At 36.8% G+C, this 23,709-nt stretch overlaps 1 long non-coding RNA gene across 2 annotated transcripts in view; it reads right to left on the reverse strand.

The window, feature by feature from the left end:
• Window positions 1-12,313: 12,313 nt before the first annotated feature.
• The window catches only part of LOC134516102 (uncharacterized), an 84,506-nt gene continuing 73,110 nt past the window's right edge, over window positions 12,314-23,709 (reverse strand). For both annotated transcript variants that reach the window (XR_010071219.1, XR_010071218.1), the window contains exons 7-8: window positions 17,490-17,596; window positions 12,314-12,992 (exon numbers count right to left, since the gene is read on the reverse strand). This is a non-coding gene — a long non-coding RNA (uncharacterized LOC134516102). The remainder of the gene's footprint in view (window positions 12,993-17,489; window positions 17,597-23,709) is intronic.

A 23,709-nucleotide genomic window follows, 5' to 3' on the forward strand; every position in this document is an offset into this window, starting at 1 on the left:
GAGATAATCCAGCCCAACCATCCTGCTTAAAGCAAGGAAATCTAGAGGAGGTTCCTCAGGACCATATTCAGTCACGTTTTTAATATCTCCAATGATGGAGCTTCAGCAGTCTCTCTGGGCAGTCTGTGTCCACGTTTGATGACCCTCGCAGTAAAAAAAGATATTTTTTATGTTTGAGTGGGGTTTTGGGGTTTATTTTGTTGTTTCTGGGGTTTTTTTAAGTGTTTAAATGTAAATTCCTGTATTTCAATAGAAATTGAAAAAAAATAGTGTCCTTTTTGCTTCTTTCACTGTCTCTGGGCCACACTGAGAAGAGGCTATATTCTCCTTGCTCTCTCCTGTCAAATATTTATACATTTTTGTAAGATCTCTGAGTTCTGTTCTCCAGGCTGAACAGTCCCAGCTCTCTCAGCATTTCCTTGTATGAGAGATGTTTCAGTCCCCTAATAATTTTTGTGGCCTGTGACCCCTTGCTGTACTTCCTCCAGTACAACTGTGTCTCTCTTCTGTTGAGGAGCCCAGTACTGGACTCAGCACCTCAGATACATTTTACCGGTGCTGATTAGAGGAGGATTGCCTCCTTCCACCTGCTGGACAACCATCTTCCTGATGCAGCTGTAGGCTGGTGGCTTTTTTTTTTTTTTTGCCACAAGGACACATTGCTGCCTCACGTTCAGCCTGTTATCAGAACTGCCAGGTCTTTTTCTGAAAAGCTGCTTTTCAACTGGTTGGTCACCAGCCTCTCCTGGAGCATGAAGTTATCAAAACCCAGGTGCAGGACTTTACATTTGCCTTTGATGAACTTGCTGAGATTCCCGTTATGCTAGGAACGGACACAGTGCCAAACAGAGTAAAATCCCAGGGCAGTCAAGGAAGATTTTACCAAATAGTGCGTTCACTCACTCACTGAAACATCTTGAAACTACTGAGTGTAGTGTCCTTTGTTTTCATGTTAGCCAAAATTTTGTAATAATTATTAACTCTCCTGAAGAGGAAGATGGCATAAACATTAAGTGGAAACCACCATGATTGTTTATATAATTTTTATTGGGTTTTTTTATAATTAAAAGTTACAGTAGAATCAACTTGAACTGTGACATAATGCTGAAATTAGATGCCATTTTAAATCCATATGTAAAATGCATTAATGCAAATATTTACTGTGTTGTTCATCAGTATTTACATTAAAAATTAATTATATTTTAAAATTAGTTATATTTTGGATTTTGATTTGGTTTTGTTTGGTTTTATTTACAGATATAGAATTTACTCCATCCTTAGGATTAACAAAAAGTCTGAGTGCCAAAGCTGTGTTCCCCTTTTTAAAGGAAGATAAGATGATATTCTCACTACATAAACATTCTACCCAACTAATTAGTTTTACTTTCCTGGCACTTAATTCTGTAAACAAGTAAGGAAAGCTGGGTTTCAGTTCCTTTTGTGCTCCGTGCTCACAGACATTATGGGGTGAATCTAAAGCTTCCTGAGTATAAGGACAGTTTCAGGAGTGTTCCCTTTCTGTTTTGCTTCCAGGGGCGATTATAATATAGAATAATAGAATTCAGAATAAGATACTTCAATGGGATATCTAATTCCTTCCCCCACTGTAAGGTAAATTCAAAATACTAATACTTGACAATCCAGATAATTCCTGCAGTACAATATAGTGTGCACAGTTAGCTTTTCATTCACAGGCTGCTAGCAGAATTTGTGGCAGGCAGGGTTAGAATGATTGTGGAATCCTAATGATGCTTCCACACTTACGAAAATCTAAGTAAAAAGGAGCTTAGCATAAAGGAGAACTGTCTGTACTTCTGTTTACTGGCACTGAATAATAAAAGCACAATCAAACAATAATCAAGCAACAGTAACAGCCCGCGGGGCAGGATGCTATTTTAGAATGCATATGTAGAAGTAGAAAGATGTCTTTTCCTTTTTCAGTTCTTTACAGTACTATCATAGTTACCGTCTTCATAAACTTTGGCTTTTTTCCATTGCTGGCTCCCTCTTCTTGAAAGTATGACTTCCCAGAAAGCTTGGTCTGTTAACAGAAAACATCATCAGCTACTTACCAAGCTTACAGAGCTCACATTTCAATCTGTGAGTATGGCATGCTTGCTGCAAAAAGCTCTCAAGTAACCCCTCTACCGAAATTCAAAATGACAAAAAAAAAAAAAAAAAAAGGAAAAAAGGTATCTGCTTGTAGGCTTGTTATGTACATTGTGCTAAAAGTAATTACCTTATTTATAGCAATACATTAATCCATTTACACTAATCAAGCTATGTAAACTTAATCCCTTAAGGAAGGCTGCTATAGATGACCCTGTAATTATTCCCCAAAAAAGTCACAGTGGTGCCTTCATTTTTCCCAGCTCTTTTACTTTTCTGCTCCTATTTCATATGGAGAACAGTGACCTTTGGTTTTCTTTATTTACGTTTTTTCTATGAACAATTAGTATAGAAGTAATAAGGATGTCAGTATTTAAATTAGTGTCTTTTCAAGTAATTACAAAAGTGATTGATCAGGACAAGCAGCAGAGGGAGTACTGGGAGGCAGGTAGCAGACTTTTAATAAAATACATATTTGAAAAAAAAAATGTTTCATGTAAATAAAGATTAAAACGGGATCCAGCACAGTCTCAGTGAAGAAATACCTATGGACATAGGATAGAGGAGAGTATAAAAAGCAAAGAACATCATTATAGGTAGCAAATGATGTTAACATAGGCTTAAGTGCATTATTAGTAACTTATGTTTCGAGAGAGGTGATTAATTGACTCTAGGACTGAATATTTTAAACATAACATGCAGACTGCATTATACTGAACTTGTTCAGGTACCTTCTGACACCCTGCTTGACTCCTGAATTTAAAGTGCTCATTCAGTGTGCAATAAATAGCTGTAATTAAAGAGTGTTTATTTTTTGTCTCAAAATACATTGCTTAACGTATAGGGATCTACCTATTAACGTATGGCATATCCAGATCTTCCAAACCCACAGTATAAAAGTGCAAAATAGCAAAACTTATTTACGCTATGGAAGTATTCTTAGCTTTAAAGACTTCAACAACCATAGTATGATTATAATGCTTTATCCATTTTTTGCAGTGCAGGAAATTAACATATCATCAGTCACATTCTGGCTTGCATACTAATAATTTCATTTTGTTTCATTCATTGACAAGGGAGAAAACAGACAAGTGCTAATGGACAAAAACCAGAAGATGACTGTGTAAGAGAGACTGGAAAAGGATCACTGAAAGAGTGATCTTAGGTTGCCAGGTGTCACAAAACATTTTCAAGAACAGATATCACTTTGGTTTTTGACTCTCAAGCAAAACTAAGTTTGACTTTAAATGAATAGGAGAAGTTTAAATGAAAGGAGAAGAAGAAAGATGCAGTTTCTCGTACTTCCCCCTCTGATTTAAGTTCCGTAGCTTATGTCTTTGTCATATGAAATAGAAGAGACAAATGTATACCGCTTCTTAGCTTCCATGCATTTTAAATATGCTTTTTAAATATGGCTTCAAAGAACACCATGATATTTGTTTAGTAGGAAAACCAGGAAGTGATGCAACATCACTACTTCCAATTGTATCCTAAGGGACATGACTTAACCTTCTTCAGCTACAAATGGATCCACAACACCTGTGTTTAACAGTTCAGCAGTAACAGTGACAGGACAAGAGGCAATGGGCCCAAACTGAAACACAGGAGGTTCTGTCTGAACCTAAGGAACACTTTTGTACTGTGAGGGTAACTCAGCACTGGCACAGGTTGCCCAAGGAGGTTGTGGAACCTCCCTCCTTGGAGATATTCAAAAGATGCCTGAACATGGTGTTGGGTAACCTGTTCCAGATGGCCTTGCTTGAGCAGGCATTGGACCTGGTGACCCCCAGAGGTCCCTTCCGACCTCAGCCATTCTGTGGTTCTGCGATTCTGTAATCTTAGGAAAGTCACGGGAAAAAACTTGAGATCTTCTCAGTCATCATAATGGACATTGCTGATCCCGATATTTTAATTCTTATAAAAATTCAAAAACTTAAATGCTTTGCAGTCATTAGAATATTTTTGCATCTGAATGGACATACAAATTACTGTAGGACATGCTAGAGCATGAATTTACTGTACATGAGCTGTTCTGTGCTAATTGGCCGTGTTACCTTGCGATAAATCTGAGATGGCCAGAGATCTTTCACTGAGTAATCTAGTTTGAGTTTGTCTTGGGCTCAGACTAGGTATACAGGCAGTTACAGCAAAGGAGCTGAAATGAATTAACTTTTTAGACTTGACAACTTGCTTGCTTGCCTATAACCCGTTTGCAGGTCCTAAAAGGACTTTCTGAAAGATGAAGTCAGGAACACACATAGTCAATTTATCCAGTGACAGAGCTGGTTAAGACTGTTTGCAATGCATTTTGTAATACATATAGATTTCCATTTTTATTCCATAAATGTATATAGACTCCAAGGGAACATTAAAATAAGAGACAATCCCACTGAAGAGTTAGATCATTTGAAGATAAAAGCTAAAACCCAGGCAGGCACACGGGTGCCTGAGGGCATGACTACACAGGAGCAGCGAGTCGGCTGGCCAAACATACAAGTCGCTCTGGTGTTGAGGTTCCGTGTCTGTGTTTGCATAGCCGTATGCCAACATTCTTCTGTCCTTATTGAGCAGGGAGCACAGAAGTAAAACTTGGCAATACTGGAAAATGCTATGTCTCCATTTTTCTGATGCCATTTGGACTTGCTAAAACAGGGTATGTCACAGGATGAGAAAGATCAAAATAAAGTTACTGTTTCAGACGTACTTGTGCTGGATCGGCTGAAAAAAAATAACTGAGAAATTAAAGGGAATTCCAGAGCAGAGAATTATATTTAGGATATTTTTTCTCATGCATAAGAAAAATCAGTAGAGGAGCTAGGCTACATAGGTGGTAGCTTTTTAGCAAAACCTGACAGAATTTCTGAAAGATTGTATATGTGGTGAATATTTTTAAAGTAGCAGTGGCTCGCATAAGTTCTCAGGTAAATGTGGCCGAGGATGAGCTCTGTCCCAAACTGAAACTAAACATAACTTTAAAAATTCTAACAGAAAATCTCAGGAAACGTATTGTAGGTTGATGTATTTTACACACCAAATTTCAAAAATGTTCCCACTGCATATTATCTTCCTTGGTTTTGCTTTTATTTGTTTTATTTTCTACTATAGATGGAAAAGTACAAGTAATCTCAAACCAGAAGGTGATTTTTCCCCATAGCATTGGTCCCACTTTCATATTTTATGTTCCTTTTTATTACTGTTTTAGAACACCTAATCACAATGGGCTTATGACTATACTAATCTTCTGTTTTGAAAAAAACCTGGTTTTTGTATTGAAAAAGATGTTGAACATTCCCAGTCACTTCCAGGTTAACATTTAAGAACACAAACACTATTAAAATTATAATCAAATTGACTAAACAACAAAGATAAGCGAGTAATTTGTATAAATGTGTCTTGCATAAAGCAGAGCTGTGCCCAGTAGATAACTTTCCTGTTTATCAGATTCTTGTAAGAATACATTAGTGCTAATAAATACTATTTTTTAATTCCAAGAATTTGGAAGGTGCCTACTGAGAAAAAGTTGTTTGTTTTATTTTTTAAATAGCATACAAATTTGTTTTGTTAGCTTAGTGTCAAAAAGAGAATAGAGAAGTTGTATAAAATGAATACAAGAATGCGCAAGTGGAAATGGATGCACATAAGCTACAGTTAACACTGGTGACCTATTGGAGTGATTCTCCAGAAAATTCTGTCTGCTGCTTCCAAATGGTGTGAGTGGGATGGAACATCCAAATGGATGCAGTTCATCCATTGTTGAAGCACTTTGCACTGGCTCCACTTGCTGGATATCGTCCTAGTTGGCTTTCTCAGGGCCCAGGTTGACTGGATTCAGTTATGGGATACTTATTTATTTATTAAGACGACTTTCAATTGGTAGGGAGGCCTGTACTCCAAATCAATGCAGGACTACTAGAACACCTACTGAAAATAGGACAAGGGTCTCAGAGATTTGAATAGTGGCTGTGCTGTAACTACAAAATATTAGGGCCGGCATTTTCAAAGGTGACAAAATTTATCTTATATCTCAATTCCAATGAACTTTTAATGAGTATTTAATATTAGCTCTATGGAGCTTTTCAGGCATTTCCAAATTAATCCTTATGGTTTTATTCCAGTCGGATATACTGATTTAAAAGACAACACTTGTGCCCGTACACAGAAATCCCATAGGTTCCCGGAGGTGTCATATGTTCACATAGGTATTTGCAAAATAAGAGTTCAACTAAAATAAACTCAATTTCTTAGATGATAATAAAGATTAATTTTGAATGAGCAGTTTGATACACAACAGATGAAATCAGATTATTTTTATTTGGAGAAATAAATATATCTTCTCTGATCTGTTAACATCTGTCCTTCAGATTTATCTAAATATGACTTAATCTTTATCTGTTTCAGTCTTTTGCATACTGTTACATACCTTTAACAGAGCAAAAAATGCCGCCTTGCCTGAATTCATCTCACTGTTTAAACCCGTATAAATTCCAGAGTTGTCAATAAATTCTTTTAGGCAAAATGGTCTTCTTCACTGAGTAGCATGAAGCAAATATCTTAATTTTTCAACTAAATATTGAATAACTTTTAAACAGAATTAATACACGCAACTGAATGTCATAATGAAAGACTTTATTTTTCTGATCTTAAACTGATTGATTTTTATTTTTTTTAATTCTGATTGTGTCAATACTGCACAGGTTAGATAGCAACACTGTAACTTCATTCAAGGGAGAAATTGTCCAGCTAAAAAGGAATTACTTATTTAAATTTATCTAAGAGATGTTGGGTTTAGGAAAGCTACTCTTGTGGAGTTTTCCCTTCTTTTTTCTCCTTTCCTTTTCTTTTAAGGAAAACTGTTATTTGCATGTCTGAGAGCATATAAAGTTAGCAAAAGCTGGCTAACGTTAAATCCGCTTTACCAGATGAAGGTGGTAGATTCTTAGCATACTTTATGCACTTCGTTCTTATGACTTTGTTTTGTTATTTTGAGATTTTGAAAATAAGTCAGCGAAAGAAAAGGTTTTTAATAGAATTATATTACAGTAACTTCAACATGCAAAAAATAGAGTATCCTGAATACGTCTATAAATAGTATCTGTGAAGTTGTTACGATGTAAATAAGAATCACTAAATAACAAGTTTTAGGCTAGGTACAGGGGTACCACTATTGCTGCTGAGTACTACAGAGTCTACTCTTTTATTGAGTTTTGCTTCTTATCATTACTTTACTTCACTTCTTTGCAGTACTTTGACCCCCTGACAGAACTTCAATTTAAAATGTATAATTTGCCTGAAATGACACTAAGAAGGTGGAATTTGATAAATCAAGTGTTTTCACACGATACTATTATATTATCACTGAAGAATCACCTACACGTACTTGGAAGTACATGTAATCAGGCATTATACTTAACTATGCTGGAGATTTTTGGGGTAGGGAAACAGGTTTTAAGCTGTTTCGTATGCTCCATAACACTGGAGATACTACACCATTACGTAAAAGTCCTGCTCTCAGTGATCCCTAGTGGGCATCTCAGACATACGTCCTTATATTCTAGTTGTCTACGCAGTGGAGAGCTTTATTTTATTGACCCGAATTTGGCCATCATACTTCAAAGTCCTCAATACTTTTATACAGCAAGAAACTCTTTTATACAGTGAGACAGAAAACCAAGAAAAGTGACAGAAGAAAAGAAAAATAGAGTCACTGAGGCTTAACTTCATAGAAGAATGGCATAGAAAATGGGTTTGTCCCTACTTTCCGTCAAGAACAATTAATCTACCAGACCCATAGGTAATCTACAAGGGGACAACAGGAACAGTGTAACTAAGTGATGCATTGGATCAGTTTCACAAATTATATTCACTCTAATAGCAGAGAGAAAATTATTTTTTCTTGCTCAAATGAAAAGGTATAGGCTTGTTAAAGGAACAGAGGATATCTGAAACAAGGATCTAAATCTATCTCAGAGATTATCAAGGGATGGAAGTGATTTTATTGTGTTATTTAATTCATAAAGTGTGAAAAAGAATTACATCTGTATTTTTTTTTCCCAGATTAACTCCACTAGTAAATCATATTAGAGATTTGAAGATAAGAATCAAATAAAGCTACTGATGAATGCATTGAAGGCTTGTCTAAGGCAATGAATGCAAAATAATTTATTATTTTCTTCCTAGGACAACTGCTGCCTGCAGAGTGGGGGGTAGGAGGGAGAATATTTGACTACTTCCTCTTAGAAGGACTGCTACGACATATTTCCCCTTCTTTTGCAGCCATGATTCATGGTCTCCAAGTCCATGACACAGTATTGCCTGCATATCACACCTGTGAAAGGATAAGCTGTAAAAAAGAGTTTCCATCCAAGCTGCCAGTAACAGTATGATGTCCTCATCTACTTGTATATTAATCTGTTGTGACAAAATAACAACTCTAACTCGATCTTTCAGTGGTTATTCTATGATATTATAACCTTCCAAATGGTTTCTTGTCTTTTGGGTATGTAGAAAGATTCTGCGCACTTCTGTTCTTAAAAAACAAAAACCAAAACAAACAAACAAACAAAAAAACCCCACTGATCTGATTCTGATACCTGATTTTCCTCTAGACTCTTAATTATCTGGAAACAGTATGTATGAAATACCAAATTAGGTAGTGTCAAGGTCTATACAAAAGAATATCTGGTGGCCCTGAACCGAAGTACAGATTTTTTTTTTTTTCTGGATGTTAAGTCATATAAGAGAGAATTTTGCATGAGCTATTGATAATATGCAAAATGACCAGCATATTTTAGCTTTCCTAACCCAGAATAACTGCGTCTCATATCTTATGTTCTAATATGGCCATGAAGCAAATGAACAAATGGAAAGCCTTTTTGACTGGGCATAGCGTAATCTAGAAAACTGCTGAATCTGATACACATCTATCTCATTTTCTGTTTCTTGTTCACAAGAATCTCTTTTATTACTCTATAAACATTTAGTTTTCTACTTGAATTTAGAAGCCAAGTTAAAAAAAAAAAAATCCGATTTGGCTGACTAGTTTTTGCATTTACTGGGGGGAGGGGGAGGGTAGTTGGGTTTTTTTCCCCATTCCACAAAAGTACTCAAGATTTTTAAAAATTACTGTTCTGTATCAGAATTAAAAGCAATTAACCTGTAGCTGGGACATTCATGAAGAGGTGAGATTAATGTTTATGCTCAGATTTTGTTCAGCTTTATATTCAGACTTGTTCACAAGCTATTGTTTATTCTAAGACAATTTATTTTTTGTTTGTCTTTCTGGTGCTCTCCTTCCTAAATATTCACGGGACAAGGAATGTGAGTCTGAGATTTCAAGGGCTATAAATGCTACACGGACGGTACAGACAATCACAGTCTCAATAAATATGTAGCTACTTATACGATGTGGAACTGCTGTCAAAAAGAAAGACAGAGATTTTCTCAGAGGTTGTCCCCTCGTATTGGTGAAATCATATTATTTAGATCAATTAGTGGGGGAATCCTCTTATCAGTAATATTTAGAAGATGAACAGAAACATTACTGGCCAAGGCAGTTAATGAAATCCAGCATTGCTGAGTGTTAATTTTCAATGCTACTGAAGTATGTGCAACAGAATTACCTTCAACCACAGACAAAGGCTCCATTACATATTGTCTGATATCAGCTCTAGTGAGACTGCCTACGTGCCCAGAAGTTGTGGCCAAATTCGAGATGAAAATTACCGCAGATGTAAGACGTTAAGTGATCAGGATTTGGACATGAAGGTTATTTAGTCAGCTAATCGCTATTGAGGTACGTGAACATTAAAGTTCACCTGTTTTAAAGGTGCGAAGCCATTTTTCTGCGTTTCATCTGCCTGTGGGTATCAAAACCACCGAACAGTTTAAGCATTAGGATCTCATTTCAGTAGGAATCAACCACCTAATTTTCTTGGTGAATCTGTTGTGACAACGCAGTGTTTCACAAATCCAGTTTCATTGCAATAAAGGGTTTTAAAGTTACCTACTGATTTTATAAATTTTCCATGAAACAAAGCTGATAGAAAGTCTTATTCAAAAGTCAAGTTAAATTTTCACAAGGTCTATTGGAAGGACTGTGATATAAAGAGACGTTATGGACCAGGCATAATTCAATGAGCTGAATGCAGCCCGTGTTACCCGTCATTTTTTATGGTACTCCTAATGTTTTGACATTACTGAAATTAACTATCCCATCATTTTTGAAGTAAAATATGATAACTAATCAATGTCTTGGCCCTGTGTTTTTTGAATGATTACATGAATTTTTATGTATCACATTTGATATGAGTTCTGATTTGAAAAAAAAAAGGAATTCAACTTGATGTATTCAAAACCCACTGAAACTGTTAAATAAAATGCACATCTTTACCTTGATAGTACACATATAAATGCGTGTCTCAGGACAGGTGTGACGGAATCTGAACTATCTTTGACCCACATCCCCAAAAAAGAACAAAAAGTTGCCAGTCAGCAGAAAAAGAGTGCTTAGTGGAGAAAAATCCTATGCATAATACGGTCTCCTATACCTAAAAGGTTTAGGAAAAGATTATTATATTCACATTTTAACTCGTAGTATAATTATTGATGTAATTTTATACCACTTTTATTGCAACTGAAAAGGTATAATGGGAGAGAGATGGGAGAGACGGATGTGGTCAGAAATGTGCAAGTAATGAAGTACCTCAAACTGTGAACACATGGGTAATTAAAGGGAAACGAATCTAATCCAAAATAGTATTGGGCATTTTCTAGTCAAATGATAATGTTAATCTTGCTATCCAAGAAAGTAATTTTCTATTCCAGACGTTTTGCAGCTTTATAATGCATTATGTTATGTTTGTTGCTGTGGACTTTAATTTGGAAATGTTGTTTCGGGGCCTGTTCAAGATGCAGACTGACACATCCTAACAATGCATAATTCAAAGGACTGCATTTAATTTTATTAACATTTTATTTAGATTTTGTACTTAGATTTCCTAGAAAATGCCATGCTTTTAGCTTTTGCTGTCGTGCTATTAACTCATTGTGTTTATGACTTACCGTTGTACACATTGTAAAAGTTCTGTTAAATTTATGTAGCAACATATGTGAATATTTCACATAGTTAATCCTTGAATAATACTTTTTGTATATACAGTAAAGAGGGAAGAATGAGATGCCGCGGAGTATTTGCCTGGATGGGGCTTTGAGCAGCCTGGTCCAGTGGGAGGTGTCCCTGCCCATGGCAGGGGGTTGGAACTGGATGATCTTTAAGGTCTCTTCCAACCTGAACCATTCTATGATTTTTCTGAGAGTTCAGTTTTCTTTCCCATTTGGGCCACCCCCAGGGGCGGGTATTGTCATTCATCAGAAGAGTAGTGAATATTGGACTGGATCTAGGAAAATGACGCTGTCCTTCATTTGAAAATTAAATTGCCAATAAGCCCAGTGTGCAGCACTCATAATTAGATGGCCAGATGTCAGACCTCAAAGTTAGGCTGCAAATCCCGTTGTGAAGACTCCTCGAGCCTTGCTTTCCAAATACCTTTATTCAAAAGGTAGTAGGGAGACCACCTAGTGAAGAAGGAGAGGCAAGCACTACTGATCTAATCTTCATAACCTAGTTTCAGAACCCCGTAATTATTGCTTTGTTTGTGCTACACAAGCTCAGGTGATTAATTTTGTCCTTGGTACTTCTGAATACGAGCCACCAAGACATGTACAGTAACATATGGATTCTGTCCAATACATACTATGGAATATAAAAAAACAACAAACCACAACCAAAACAAACAACCCACCCCTTCAATTTTATTTTACAACCATATTTAAAATAACACTATAATTCTTAACAAAATATGGAGCTAAAGTGAAATAACTTTGTAAACAGTTCTGATACAAATCTCTCTATCTGTTCCCAAATTCATTAACGCTTAATCCATGTGTCATTGGAAGCGTATGCTTTGCAAAGTGTTGCACTACAGTATTTCACATTAAAATTCTCTTTAGTTTTCCAGGATGTTGGAAGATATGTTAAATAAACATTTATTTTTTTCTTTTAGTTGTCTTAGTGGTGATTCCATATAACTTCCAGTCATACCGGTTTTTACTGAGCATAAAGTGCATTGCAGGAAACCAGGCAAGCAGCATAATTGGTAGTCACAGAGATGAAAGAAAAAACTTATCAAATGAGTAGTCTGCCGTAGTATCTAGGTAAGGTACACATTAGGAAATGAAATAAAAATCCACTGCTGTAAACTGTTTAGATTTTTAATTTTGCTTTAATCAAAACCATTTTCACACAGTAATTCAATTTGTCTGACATTAATCAGAAGCTGCAAATACAAATAATGAAAGTGGTTCTCATTAATAGGTAGGCGGCTGGATTTTCTCCATAAATATTTCAACAGAGAAGTCAATCCATAATATTATTGATTGAACATGAAATAAAAAGTGTCTATTTTTGACTTGCTGAGTGCACAAGAACTGATGTGCTGCTAATGGGAACTGCAGATCCAGCAAGAAACAGAAAAATTATATTCGTTTGGCCTCTCATTGTGGTGACTTCAGATCTCACAAGCGAAGTAGTGTGTCAGACAAAATCTGAATCCGTATAGGAAAATAAAAGATGAAGAGTTAAACGGCTTCAGGTATTTGTGCTCATAGTTCAGTGGTTGAATTTTTTCCCTCCAGTAAGCTGTGAACTTGAATTCCATCATGGTTCAAGGGGTCATTCTGCAGCTGGAAATAGTATGTTCCAAAGTCTTGATATAATGCTCATTAAAAAGCCCATGGAAATTTTAAAGGAAAGTAGAGATTTTTAACTGTGATATCTAGACACATTTCTCATCCAGAAGATTCTTGGCTAGACATTGACTTGCTTTCTGAAAACAATCAAATAGTTAATCAAAGTAATACATGTATGTAATATTATGTAATACAGCATAAAAAAATCACAGAATCATGGAATCATTCACTGGGTCATCTAGCCCAGTATCCTGTTCAAAACCAAGTCAACACTGAAATGATGGGATTAGTCCAATTGAGTTTTGAAAACCTTCACGTACGGACACTGTGAAGTCTGTCTGGACAACCTGCTCCAATGCTTAATTGTATGTGGATTGAAGAATTTTCTCTTTGTATCTTATTCAGACATAACCTGTCCATTTATAACCAGTATCACTTTTCCCTCCTGTGCACATGTGTAAAGAGCCTGGCTCCCTTATCTATCTTTCATTTAGCCGTTGGGGGGGCTGCTGTTCAGCCCCCCAAAGCTGTCTCTTCTCCAGGCTAAACAATCTGATCTTCCTCAGCTTCTTTTCACAGGGCAAGGGCTTCAGCCTCTGACCATTCTGGTGGCACTTTGCTGAACTTACTGCAGTCTGTCACTGTTTTTCTTGCATTGCAAAGCCAAAACCTGGATGATGTATTCCAGATACGCTCTAATGACTACCAGGTAAAGGGGAATAATCACTTTTTGGGAGCACTGGCTGTGCTTCTATTAATAGAGAGCTGTATGCTTTTAGCATTCAGCACTCATTTCAACAGGCAGAAATCCTCCAGTAATATAGAAATGCCTTTTCAAAACTCACAAAAAATGACTGATTTCAGCTGGAACATAATATGTAGGATCTTCGTAATGGGAAAGTTAATTTTACATGCATATATATGTTTGCAGCATTTCCTTCCAATCTCCATGTACAGGGCATCCGTCTGTTTAGTCCACAGTCATGAGACCTCAGCTTTTTGCTTTGAGCCGTGCTTGCACCATTTATATATGCTCCTTTCTCTGGCTGGTAATCATTAGAAGTTAAGAGCTGGTCACTAGCATTCTCCTTTCTCATCATCTTAGTTAGCTCTGCCCATATGCTAACAGTTTCTGATTATACATTCCCAGCAGCTGCACTACGTTATTGATGTAAGGAAGAACTGAACTGGAAAGAAATTAACCCTGCAGTCCCAATGAAACAAGACTACAGTGAGTGGCTTATAAAAAATTTCATAAGTTTTATGTGAAATTTACAAAAACCTGTTTTCTACAGAAAACAGGGAATACAACCAGATTGCTACAACACTGAAGTCAGGGCAAAAGGTGAACTGAAATTAAATGGATGGGAATGAAGGTGAATGATGAGGAAGGCTGGGACGGTGGGAGGGAAGGTGATTCCTCCTTCTCCCAGTAATGTCAATTTGTGAAGTTAACTTTACCGTCTCATGGAACTTCATAAAATTCGGGTGAGAATCCGAATGGAACTCTTAGAGAAAAATCCAAAGAAGAAATCTGCTGTCATAACTAGCATCACTCACCAGGAAATAATTATCTCTAAGTAATGTAAAATGAACTGGAGGATATGCAGAAAGACAGAATCTCTGGTGATACGAGGGCGCCCCGCAAAAAAAAAAAATAATAATTTCCATCTTTTCTTGCCAAAGTGCTCTTGAGCTCATCATCTTGACCTCCAGGGCTGAGATCATCAAGGACCACAGCCATGAGCACTACATGTACACCATCAGCTCCTGGTACGGTGTACTCAAAGCTAGGATGACTGTTTAGGTGATGACTGTTGAGAACTGAGTGCTTCGTGTATTTAGTGGTAGAGATCAGTAATGTATAAGAACTAGCCATTAGCATGAGCAGTGCAGGAACTCAGCAAAGTTACGTTTTAAAGTTTGAAGCTGGCTTGATTTGTCAGTCTTCTAAACGCTTAGCAGCCCCTGGTTCCCAGACACACGTGTACATGTATATTGAGTTGCAACTCACTTCTCATCCCCTGATTTCAGTGTGTAGTGAATGAGAATAATTCCTGTAGGATTTTATGAAAAATTAGAAACGTTTTTAGTATTAATTCAGAATATTCAAAAGGTTGGCAGTTATACTGCTTTAGAAGCTACACGGGCCGAGTTGAATGGTGCTGACAGTGGGCAGTGATAACTAAATCAGGAAATCTCACTCCGTAGAGCCATGCAGGAGTCAGACAGTTCCATATCGTTCGTTCTTTCTGTATCTATGATCCCAGCTAGGAGTACAAGACCTGTTCCTTCAGAGTCTGTTAATCAAGAGTTTTGACTGGGAAGAAAAAAACTACAAAAACTGGAAACTACAAAAAGACTGAAAACTACAAGAGACTTTCTTGCTCCCTCCAAAAGCTAAAAATGCTGCTTTTGCAGCTGCTGCAGAATCTACCGGCCTGGGAGCCATGAATTGACCCTGATCCTCAAAGATGGATCTCCTATCAGTAATCACAGAACAAAGTGCTACAAGTGCTAAGAGAAATCTGTTCATTTCATTTTTAAAAATGCTTTGCTAGTTTTCCTGTATTAGCGTCATCTTCTGTTCCATGGGCTGTGCTGAAGGCAGTATTTTTTTCTAATACCAGAGGTATCACAAAGAAAATCTAAACAATTTTATAAAGCATTGTCAAGTTATACCAAGGAGAAAAGCAGTAGGGTGAAGTTGGTGGAGAAAATGTGAGAAATTAGGAAAAAAATCCCAACTAACATGCAAGTGTGAACGGATAGATGTGGGTGAGAAATACAACAGCAAATAACTGTTTTATTCCATCCACAAATTTGTGGGGGGTTTTTTTGAAATAAGAAAAAAAAGGTATATGGAAACAGAAAGACAACATTTTTGTGTCTAAGGCAGCATTTCATGATCAGAAAAAAATGAACTGAAAATTCACTAATTAAGACTTAAATTTCATGGGTTACAGTGTGAATTCCCATAAGTTTGGGAAGTAAGCTCAAACTTCTTACAAACTCCTAATCCCTGCACACAAAAAGTAATTGTTTCAGAACCAATTGCTTGTTTGACTGGAATTATTAGACATCGCAGATGTTTCCTGAAGTTCACTTTGTTCAGTGAACACAGTAAAAAAGAAAAAGATTTCTTGGGTCATTGTATAAGACAATGTAATCAAGATAATGAAGAAGAACGGAATTAGTTTAAAAATCAAGTTGTTCTATAATAAAACTGTTCCTTTGATTCTGTAAAAAACAAACTTTGCTGTTGAAATGTTACATTTGCAACTAAGAGTATTTAAAAAAATAGTGAATAAAATTAAAATGCAGACAATAATTTTACAGAACAGTATTTTTTAAATATGCTTATTTTTCTCTAAATATAACTTACAAATATAATAGCTTATTCCCCATTCTATTTACTAGGTAGTGTGGGCAAAAAAAGGTAGCGGAAGAAATGAATACTCGAATAATCAACTTTAACATTTAGGGCGATATTTCGGTGTTCTTCTGTTTCGGTGTTCATAAAAAAACTCCTCTGGAAATCTGGCTGTAAATTTATTACCCCAATTCAAATGACAAACACGTGTCAATGTGAATTACCAGCAAATTAGTGATGTGAAGCCTGTGTTATTTAATATAATATTGTACTGGTTCTGGCTGGGATAGAGTTAATTAGCACGCGTGGTGCTGAGGAGGTGTCCTGCGACCAGAAGAGTGTTGATTGAGAACACACTGATGTTTCAGTTATTTCTGAGCAATGCTTCCGCACTGTCAAGGCCTTTTCTGTTTCTCATGCTGCTCCAGCAGCAAGCAGCCTGGGCACGCACAAGAATTTGGGAAAGACACAGATGAGACAGCTGACCCCAACTGGCCGAAGAGAGATTCCATGCACAGAGTCTCATGGAATATCTCATTCTCCAGCAACAAACAAACAGAGTGGTAGACAACTTATTCTGTCTTGTTTATAGCATCCCATAAAACATTAAAGACCAGGATAGCACGATAGAAAGTTTTGGAAGAAAAAAAATATATGTGCACAAAGATTCTTCTCTTTCCCTGAGTTTGGCTCACAAACAGGAAAATATCACTTCATTTCCTGAAAAACCCAACACACACACCCCCCAAAACCAGGGAGGATAAATCCCAACAGTGCACCCTGACCACGTGAACCTTAAAGTTCACCAATTTTAGCTTAGCTGTGTGTTTCACAGAGCCAATTTATGATCACATTCAGTGTAGCAGTGAACATAATTTAAACAATCTGCCAGCCCATACGGTCTGGTCTTATTTTGCCTCTTTTAATGAAAATGTCCAGGATTATATTTGAAATGAGTAACTTTATTTAATATTTTTAAGATTTCAAAATCAAGCAGAATTCTAGAATTCCCATTTCATATAATCATAGAACGGTTTCGGTTGGAAGGGACCTTAAAGATCATCTAGTTCCAAACCCTCTGCCATGGGCAGGGACACCTCCCACTAGACCAGGTTTTCCTTAATAACTTTTTGTTATTAAGTTTACTCTTTCTCCGAAACGAACAAACAAACAAGCCCTAACCACAGGCTTTCCTGTGGCTCCCTGCAAACATGGAGCAACTCCCTGAGGAACTAAGAAACCTCCTTGTCCATTGTCCTACCGTTCTGCAGGCAAGTTGTACTTCTTCATTCTTGGCTTCTTAAAAATGTAGTGGGTCCTGGCGGGTTCATTACATTTTAAAAATAATCCTGGTACAGTACATTTTTCCTAAGAACATGAGAGAGAAAATGAACTACATTTGGAACACATTAGTAATATTGTTTAATAAATTGAAGGAAATAATTATGATAACAAAGTGATGAAGGTAGTACAGGATATTGCAAAAAACATAATGCACTGTACTAGTGACAAATCCTCCACCCAGATACTTTATATAGTCAAAGCTTTGGAAGCAATATAGTGCTAGGGGAAAAAATACATTGCAAACAAAACCTTTTTTTCTTTTTTATCTTCTAACATCTCTCCCTGTTTTCTTCAAATCAAGGGGAAAATGAATGGTGTTAGTTAAATAGATGACAAAAGTTCATGATTATAAATCAGGATATGTCAATGAAAACAAAAAGTAAGATCAGTACAGCAATTTGTCTTGCATCAGTACATTTCTTCAGGCTGCTGAGACTGTAAAGTCATGATGGCTTATCCTCATGTCATATAGGCATTTTCTTGATTGGTTACTTTAAAAATATTGTGACTTCAGTGGTGAAAGCAGATATAGATTCAGTATTGCAATATCTAACATTTAAAACTCCTACCCAGTGAAATCCTTCTTAATTATTCAATGCAGCAATGAACTTAATGAATTACAATTACTTATGGAATGAACCATCTTTTTCAAGAGACATAAGATACTTATATTTTACGGCTTTGAGTTGTAAAAAATGTCAGGATGAAACAATCATTTCTGATAGAACTTTCCTCGAGAAAGTATGCCCAGATTCCTACTAAAAAAAAAAAGAGGAATGACAGGTCTGAAGTGCTGGGAGAGCAAGTTTCCAGCTTGGAAACAACTGGAATTAGGAAGAACATCCCAGAGTTGGGTAGGTAAAGAACTGAAGTTCTTCAGAGTTTAAGAATGTCTTCATAGATGTGGAGTCAGATAGACCCACTGGGAAGTCAAAAGTCTTTTCCAGAAATCAAACGGGAGAAGGATTGCCTACATCAGTAATCTACATATATGGCTACTGATTACTAAATGTACTAAATATACAATAGTTTGGCCTACTTTCTACTTCATTCAGATTTAGTTATTATCTAAAACTGGCAATTGTGGATGAATATCTAGCTTGAGAATTCAGTGGAACGTACGTCTCAATATGCCTATTACCAGTGGCAGGGATGCTGGCATCAGAAACATCTTACTGATAGAAATGTAATCACATCAGTACTTTAAATGTATCAGTAGCTGCAGATCAGCTTAGGACAAAGCGGTAGAAAGTCAAGTCTAGACTTATCCATTTAACCTGGAAGTTAGATGTCTTAAACCTTTGTGGCTATCAACACAAAGAGCCCTGATATATATATTAAAAAAGTATATAGATAGAACCGGGTAAAAAACTAGCTGGGAAGTATATATACATAACTGGGTAAAAAAACTAGCTGGATGGCCAGGCCCAAAGACTTGTGGTGAATGGAGTTTAATTCAGTTGGTGGCCGGTCACAAGTGGTGTTTCCCAGGGCTCAGAGTGGGGACCAGTTCTGTTTAATGCCTTTATCAGTGATCTGTATGAGGAGATTGACTAAGTTTGCAGAGCACACCAAGTTGGGTGTTGATGTTTTTGAAGGTAGAAATGATCTACAGACAGATCTGGACAGACTAGATCAATGGGCTGAGGCCAACTGTATGAGATTCAACAAGGCCAAGTGCAAGGTCCTGCACTTGGGTTATAATAACGCCGTGCAACACAACAGAACCTGGGGGTGGTAGTCAACAGCCAGCTGAATATGAGCCAGCAGTGTGCTCAGGTGGACAAAAAGGCCAACAGCATCCTGGCCTGGATCAGGAATAGTGTGACCAGCAGGACCAGAGAAGTGATCATCCTGCTGTACTCGGCACTGCTGAGACCACACCTTGAATACTGTTCAGTTTCGGGCCCTTCACTACTAGAAAGACACTGAGGTGCTGGAGCGTGTTCAAAAAAAGGCAACGAAGCTGGTGAAAGCTCTAGAGAACCGGTCTTATGAGGAGTGGCTGAGGGAACCTGTTCAGCCCGGAGAAAAGGAGGCTGAGGGGAGACCTTATCGCTCTCTACAACTACCTGAAAGGAGGTTCTAGAGAGGTGGGGTCTGTCTCTTTGCCCAAGTAAAAAGATATAGGATAAGAGGAAATGGCCTCAAGTTGTGCCAGGGGAGGTTTTGGCTGGAAACATTTCTTCACCGAAAGGGTTGTCAAGCATTGGAACAGGCGGCCCAGGGAAGCGGTTGAGTCACCATCCCTGGAGGTATTTAAAAGACGTGTAGATGTGGTGCTGAGGGACATGGTTTAGCAGTGGACTTGGTGGTGTTAGGTTAATGGTTGGACTCGATGGTCTTAAGGGTCTTTTCAAATCTAAATGATTCTATGATACTATGATCTCCATGAAACATAGAAATATGTATATATATGAATATAAAACGTGCATAAACTCATTTTTTAAAGAACTTTGATACTACTACAATTGGCAGCCTATAAAGATATTGTCCATAGGTATTTTTAGGAAAAATAAATATAGAAAAAATTACATTTGATGTATGTTTGTGGCAGGATAGATGTTATATCTATACCTGACACATGCAATGAGTCTATTTTCCTCAGATGCTAATTTTCAAAACTTGCAGACCTTCACAAAATAAGGTAATACATTCTGTAAGCATATTTTCATTATGCTATTCACCAGTATCATGATTATGTTTCAACTTCACCAAAAGAAGTTGTAAGCCAGAGAGAACTCATGAAGCAGCATGTACATGCTTTCAAAAAGCCAAAATAAACTAGTGAAACAGGAAAAGTCACAATATTATAATATTCTTATAATCGCAGTGATTAATAGGAATAATAAAATAGGAAATCTACTATTCTTTCAGTAAAATTGAACATTTAGGCAATGTGGGACCTTTTCAGCCAGGCCCGGCTTCAGCATCCTTTGAAAATGTTGCTAACTCACATTTATTTTCTGGAAATAATAAGACTAGGAAAAATCTCAGAAAGTTTCACATTAACTCTACCCCATTTTGAGAAAATAATGTCCTCTTTGTGCATACAACTGTCAGTTTTCCAGGACAGCTGTAAAAAGACATCCTCAAAGCCACCACCAGTTGTACAAAGCACCAAACCTTCTCAGTTTAGATGGATTTTCCCCATTTCATTTTCTAAAAAATTAACCTAGAAAGGTTCCCAGCTTGATGACTGGGCTCTGTAATTTGTTCTGAAGGAGAATGTGAACGGGTAATTGTGATAATGAGTAGACTGCTAATAGAAACTTTTTCAATGTGCCTTTCATTGAACTCCCTTACCAACTGGTACCAAGGTTGAACAAGTAACTACCTAATATTTTTTAGCATGTAAAAAAAAATAAATCTAAACTCAAATATCATAAACCTGCAGCTGTGTATATGCCACTGTAATCACTACACAGTAAAAGTGCCATTTGCTTAGGATGGATTAAGAGATGTAGCTATCAATGAAAAGGCTCTCCTTATTGATCTGATATTATCTTCTCCCCTCAAGCTTCCTTTCTTAAGTCATGTATGTATTTTCAGTTGTTCTAAAAGGGGAAATTTATTAGAAAGGGTTTGTTTTAATCTAGTGGGATAAGAGTGAACTTGATCTTTTATTTTAATTTTCAGATCTGATTCAGATGTGTAAAATGAGACAGACTATAAGGATCTTGACCACCTATCTAATTTGCTAGGTATTCAGCTCACCATGGTCAGAGTGTTCACTAGCATCCTCGAAAGAAGATATCAGACCATCCTCAAATAACTCATAGGCTTAGGGGAGACTTTATCACCGCCTTCCAGGATTTAAAGGGTGCCTACAAAGAAGATGAAGAGTGTCTTTTTACAAGGAAAAGATGAGGGGTAAAGTGTACACATTAATCCTGGAGAGATTCTGGTTGGACACGAGAGGAAAATTTTTCACAATTACAACACAGCCATTGGAATAATCTCCCCAGGGAAGTGGCAGATTTACTGTCATTCAGCTGGAGAGAGTGTTGGGCCATCTTGCCTAGAGTGTGTTTTTGCAAAGAAACATTGGACCAGATGATCCTTGAGGTCCCTCCCAACCTGGTATTCTATGACTCTATGATCCTGAAAAAAGGCCTAGAAATTAATGTTTGGATAGCAGATATATCTTGAACAGCTTTATATTCGTGTTCCTATAGGTAGACCATGTCTCCGTGGTGCACATAAGAAGGAATGATGAAACTGAATACTTTTCTCTATATTGCTGCATCATAGAGCTACTGAATTTGGAGTTCCATATATATGTATCTGCCAACTAGAAACAGAATCCAATAAAAACTTATGTATAACCCTTTGACTTAGTAATAAACTTTGGCTGAGAGAGTAATCAATTTCCAGTTCCTACGATGGGAACAAGAAGTGACCAACGTCTGCAACTGTACATAAACTATACATAAAAACTCACTCCACTATAGCAGTAGTCATTTAAAATTATATTTGCATATGGAGGAGAAAAATTCCTGAATTGCTTCAATACATTTCAGATGGTTTTCTCCACCCGAGAAGTTGTACTCCACTCACAGTGAAATTTTGCTCTGACCCAAGAGATCTTTCCCTTATAAAGTAAAATTATCATCTATCAGATTGTTATTAAGCATATTTAATGGGTCTTATTAACTGCTTCTTCCCTGTCTTGTCTCATTGGGAGAGGAAAGAGATGTTGCCACTACTCACAGAAAGAAAATAGATTTTTTTTTTTGTTGTTCTGGTTGCCAGTAATTATATCAGTCACAGGGAAAAATCAGTCCAAAAATCCTTCAGACTAGCAGATTTGTAGCCTGCTTTTTGGGATTTATCCAGTAAAGGCAAAAGATGAAAGTCATTGCTCATGCTTCCATCCCCTTTTTCTTAAAATAACCATAACCCTTCTGTATCAGGTGTCCAAATTCAGCCTAGACTGAAGTGACCCAGTTTCCCGTTAGTTACCTGTAGAACTAGTGGGCAAAGGCTGTCTGCATTATCCTGATTTAGGTGAGCATTATTATCTTCAGAAGGGACTTTTTACATTTGCATTACATTCTACTATGGATTCTATTCCTTCTACTTTTCTTGAGGCAAAAGTCTGCAGTTTTCTTGGAACAAGGATTCTGCAGAGTCAAGTAGTAACTATTATTCCTCTTAATGAAAAACTAGAGGATTTACAAACTGTTTTACTGACAGCACAGGAAAGTAAACAAAACCTTTTCAACTAATTCTGAAAGAAAGCATGAGCTTCCTACAACTCTAGTAGTTATGTTCTGATGATCAGTGGAATATTAATTGTACCATGGACACAAAATTCCAAACATCAGAGCAACTGAGAACTGGATGCAGATTTTTGCATCGGTGCCTAATGTAAACCTCAGTTTGATTTAAGTGCAGGAAGTTGATGACACTGTTTCTTATCATAGCCTCAAAAAGACAGCAAGAGCATGCCTGTCAGAAACTTTCAGACATAGTGCTTCAAAATTTCAGATCCTTCATATTTCGTATGATTTGTCAGACACTATGCAGATCACTTCCCAATCTTTTGATTTGTCATCAATTTAAATTTCTGTTCTGATAATGATATATTATACAGGCTAAAAAAAAAAAATCTTCTGGTAGGCTCTACAACAGTGAAGGAACCCAAACAACATAAATTGGCTGAGGCGTCCAATTTCCATAATTTTGTCTTAAATATCTAGGTTTCTTTGGTCTGCTAATGCAAATTCACTTTGTAGTAAAGACTAAGAAAGGAAATGGTAAGCTAGATGGTAAAATATTCATATAGTTATTTACCCTGTAGCCTCTATTCTGGAGAGTTTATAGCCTCTGCTAAGGAGTCTTCTGCGTTCTAAACAATTTTTTCTAATTAATGAAAATAATTGATCTATTAAATGTGTTAATAGGGAATCAAAAGCTTTGAAATGATCTTTAAATAAATTATCTAACTCAACGCTATTGTCATCAATTCTTGTGAGAACAATGAGGTTTAATGTCATATCCTGTGTGACACAACCTTAGTTCCACTATGTGTTGAAAATGTGACAATTCAATACCAAAATTCTCTAGAAATAAACCTCATAAATGCTAACCCTCAAAGAGCCTTCAGCATAGTAACATGCCTTCCTGTGTGA

This window comes from Chroicocephalus ridibundus, chromosome 5, assembly GCF_963924245.1.
Source record: "Chroicocephalus ridibundus chromosome 5, bChrRid1.1, whole genome shotgun sequence".
Classification (NCBI taxonomy): domain Eukaryota; kingdom Metazoa; phylum Chordata; class Aves; order Charadriiformes; family Laridae; genus Chroicocephalus; species Chroicocephalus ridibundus.